Below are 5,049 nucleotides of genomic sequence, written 5' to 3'. Positions count from 1 at the left end.
CAACAAATAGGACTTAAGTGTACTTAAGCAAAAGGGGTATTGGAACCATGTTGGGCAATTCATTGGGGAGTCTGGAGTCATGAAAAGGTTAAGGACTCCCTGCATTGTCTCTTTAACATTTTATGAAGAACTCTACTTTAAATATATTTTGCAACTGCTATTTCCTGCAAAATGAATCTTGACGCATCCATATTCCTCACATATGCACGAATGGGGTCTCGCCCACACACGTGTACATGCAAGCACACACCTACTCACGTGTATATATATATATATATATATATATATATATATATATATATATATATAATATATATACATATATATATATATAATATATACTATACTATATATATATTTTATTGCCTGTGAAAATCAAGAAATATAAAAGATGAACGATTTTTATAATGTTCTTATTGCACTGATCATACACATTACTTATAAAATATACTAAAATTCAATTCATATAATCACATTCTAGATAAAGAATCATTTTGGAGATATATCATTCGTAATGAAATTATTAGAGAGAGAGAGAGAGAGAGAGAGAGAGAGAGAGAGAGAGAGAGATGAGGACGTAATCATATTTTTCGTAATCATTCTCACACTGATCATTGTTGTAAAACTTGTCTGCTTTGATAGACGGACAGCGAGAGATTGCCATTCGTTCCAGTCTTGAATTTAATTTATATCAAGAGAAATCTATTAAAGAGAGAGAGAGAGAGAGAGAGAGAGAGAGACAGAGAGAGAGAGAGAGAGAGAGAGAATCATCTCGAAATATTTGTTTAAAACTTTCACGACTTCAGTCAGTCTGACTTTCCAAATTGATGGGCGGAGTTTGAGCAGCTTCCATAACACTCCGTTTTCTATACTTCCAGGGAGTTTGAGCAGTGTCCATAATACTCCGTTTTCTATAAATCCATTCCTCTCTTCATCATCATCATCATAGTCATTATCAGTCTTTCCAGTGCTTTGCCTTCCACAAATCTCCACTCATCCCCAGCCCCCCTTCTCGTTGGTCGCCTGGAAGTTGCTCTGGAATCTTCTAACTCTCCTGGAAGCAAATTCCCGAGGTGTATACTAGTATTGCACCAGCCCCCGGATATTTTACCATGCCCCTAGGTTAGGTTAGGTCAGTTCAAAGAATCCTATTGGTAATTTGGGTGTGGAAAACATAATGAGAATAAATCGGTAAATAAATGAATGTTATCAAATTGAATAAGAAAATTGATAAAAATATGCCAGATGCAATTAGGGACATAATACAAGTAAATATCAGAATTAAAATAAACCAAAATATTCAATCAGATTACTGAAATAAAATCAATAAGTAAAAAAAGTAACCGTGAAATGTGATTAAAATTAACTGATATAATCAAAGTGAATAGAAAATTAATAGATTAAAAGCTAAATATATATAAAAGTGGACATTTTGTATATAACAATGATATGAGAGAGGGCCTCTTCAAAATAAAAGTATAACATAAACAAGGCATGATTCTACCTCCAGCTTAATCGGGACGTATGCAAAATTTAAAACGTGCTAAAATCTACAGTCATATAGCGCCTTGTCTCACCAACGAAAATTAAAATGAATACGCTATATTTTATTACAAATAATTGTTCTGCACTGTTTAATATGTAGTACATTATTTATTTTTTTTACATTTTCATTCTAATAAATAAATCATAAATAGCCTATCCTAAAATTCCTGTATCTTTAACTCAACACTAAACACCCTTTTTGCAGACCTTTTTAGGCTTTTCATAGACCTTTCCTACCCCCAAACAAGACCAACAACAACAACATCAAAATGGTTTGTAGGCTTACTCCCCGAGGATGAGAAATCATTATCAGGGTTTTTGTGACGTGTAAGCCTTCAGCATACGCAAAACCATTATGCTTGATAGGTTATTAATAGGTAATAATGTTAGCCAAATATTTGCATTCGTTTTATAGGTTTCATAAAACAGTAAAAATAATTTTGCATGCGAACTAATAATTTTATTGTTGTAACGACAAATGTCATTCACTGGCCTCGAATCAGAACAATTAAAAGAATCCATCGCTATTTCTATGGTGATTATTAAGTCCTATAATGAGTTTATACCAAAAATAATACATTGTGAAGTGAAGAAAAAAATACACAGGTTTTACCACTGTAAATTACAGTTTTCAAATGGGGGAAACATGGCACTACGCAATGATTTTCAAAAGAGGCATCATTTTGGAAAAGCAAAATTTTCGATTATTATTTGCCATGGGCACTAAATTCTTATAAATTCATTCAGCGATTGTTGAGTCTTGAAATTTATTGGGTAAGATACAACATATCTCACAACTTCATGAGTTAGACTAATCTGAAAATAACTCCCTAATATCTTAATTTCTCAAGGATAAAATATGTAAAATAACACAGTTATACTGTATTTTCCTTTGATGAACATCAACATAACTTGATGAAAATTCCTGAAGTCTATATTTCGATGCCAGTTTTGAATTACAGTAAATGAAACATGCCGAGGTTCCAAAGTGAATATTACAGAAGCAATGGATGACATCACCCCACTACTCTTACGAGCTGCCCTGTCCTTAAATTAACACAACTAAACTGCATCTTCCTTTGATGAACAAAAACATAACTAGATGAAAATTCCATAATTCCATATTTCAATGCCAGGTTTGTACAGTGATGCTCAAATCTCATGCGACATGACTCCATAGGATTTCGTTCAAAATTCACTAACTGGCAACCTAGCATGCTCTATATTTATCTTTAATTTCAATGCGAAAACGCGATTATCGCATACACTAAGGCCATTATATGTTTCATAAGAGTGAAATCTGTCATATATTTTAAAAATTGTAAGAAAATGTCACGTGTAGCCAAATTTCAGAAAAACTCTTACGAACATTTTCAAAACTTTCGTTCACTCATTGCTGAAGCATTTGACCAAAACGAAGTTGCCATCAAACCTCGGTTCAAATATTAAATAAATAAATAAAAAAATGAAAAAAATTGTCATAACATTAATAATGCTTCCAAAGCAAACATAAAATTTTAAATAGCCATATTTGATTGCTTTTACTCTCAACGCTGAAAAAATTTAAATATGTATATACAAAAGTAGAATGCGCCCACCGATATCAACGTGTGAGGGGAGCATGTGTGATGTATCAGTGTCGGTGCAACAACAACCACCTGGTATATAAGTAGGTCTACAATGAGTAGCGACCATTGTAAATTATCTTGAAAAAAAAAAAAAAATTTACTTTATATGTGTTAAAGGAATATTTGGATTTTCATACATAATTTGTTATCTTTCTTAAATATTTCAAAACTGATAGCATACTAGCAAATATTCGCCTATTTGTCAAAGCCAAGATATTATTCCTAGGCCTCTTGGTGGTGTAGATTTCTTTACTTTACACTTAACATTCACATCTCTATATCAACAATTTTTTTGGCCAGCGAAAGCAAATGAGGTTATCTACACATTCTTGCACTTCAAGTTACCTTATGAAGAATAAGTTATACACCCACCAAAAGCGAACAGAAGGACTTTTAAGAATATATAATATTGTAAACCAGTTGAAAAACAAGTGTTCCATATGCCTTGATATTAATACTTACGATATTTCGATTAATGGCCATCTTCTCCATATAACCAAAATCGTCATCATCTTTTATTCCTCAAAGAACAGGTAATCTCTACAAATAAAAACATTAGTAAAGATTACATCTCAGAAAGCTTAGATTATTTGTCTAGGCCTATAAATCATTTTGCAACTACAGGCAGCTTAAACACAGCCTGAAACTTCAACATTCAAAGAAAACTGGTTGTAATTCATATTCCTCAAAGAACAGGTAATCTCTACAAATAAATTCATTAGTAACAGATTACATCTCAGATGGCTTAGATTATTTTTTTAGGCCTATAACACATTTTCCAACATACAGGCAGCTTAAACGCAGCCGAAATCTTCAACATTCAAATAAAACTTGTTTTAATTCATATTCCTACATTGAAATTGTTGTTATGACTGTTGAGCTTATTAGGTCTACTGTCATAATGCTGCAGACATGGTTATGTTGACCAGTTCGAGGAGCATGTTAAGTGTGCTTTCATTGCTGGCACCGCTAACCTTATCACACCAACACTTGAACTGGGCAACGTAAAGATAAAAAAAATAAAAAAATCAATTCAAATCACACAAATTAAGAAGTATACCAATGCATAAAAGGGATCATGTCTATTTAACCATAAGGAAAATAAGGCTAGCTGTGAATTCGCAAACTTTTCGACATGAATGACATTGCAAATAAAAACAAGAAAAATAAATAGCACTACTTGGCAAAACATCACGTTGAGTCTGAGAATATGGACGATACAAAATGAATCATGTCGCATGAGATTTGAGCCCCACTGTACGTTCCTTTACTGGATGCCAGGAGCCAGGTCTTCCATGATCTCTCTCACTGCCAAATGTCCGGGAATTTTGACATTCCTACCACAAGCGATCTCAAACAGGAACGCGAAGACAGAGGCTATGATACCTGTGGTGGGAAAAAGAAAAAGAATTGAAAAAAAGATAGATGGACAGACTGAATGAAGAATGGGAGGATTCTGTAGGTATTCTTTTGCGCATTGACAGATCGATGGCAAGCAGATCATCGATATGTGATATATATATATATATATATATATATATATATATATATATATATATATATATATATATATACTATATATATGTGTGTGTGTGTGTGTGTGTGTGTATGTGTGTGTATGTGTGTGACTGGTAAAAATGCGCTGTTACAACAAATTCCATGTTTGTATATATATATATATATATATATATATATCTATATGTGTGTGTGTGTGTGTGTGTGTGTGTGTGTATAAATAATTGTAATAGCCACTATGCCCTAGTAACTTCTCAAATTCTTTGCTTTTATTTCAAAACGCTTGTCACTACAAAACCTCGTGATCCAACTTTCGAAGTAATATGGGAGAAATCACGTCTCCCGCAACCGACATCATGGT

The sequence above is a fragment of the Macrobrachium nipponense genome, chromosome 23 (assembly GCF_015104395.2).
Source record: "Macrobrachium nipponense isolate FS-2020 chromosome 23, ASM1510439v2, whole genome shotgun sequence".
In the NCBI taxonomy this organism is placed as follows: domain Eukaryota; kingdom Metazoa; phylum Arthropoda; class Malacostraca; order Decapoda; family Palaemonidae; genus Macrobrachium; species Macrobrachium nipponense.
This window is presented reverse-complemented; position numbering follows the sequence as displayed.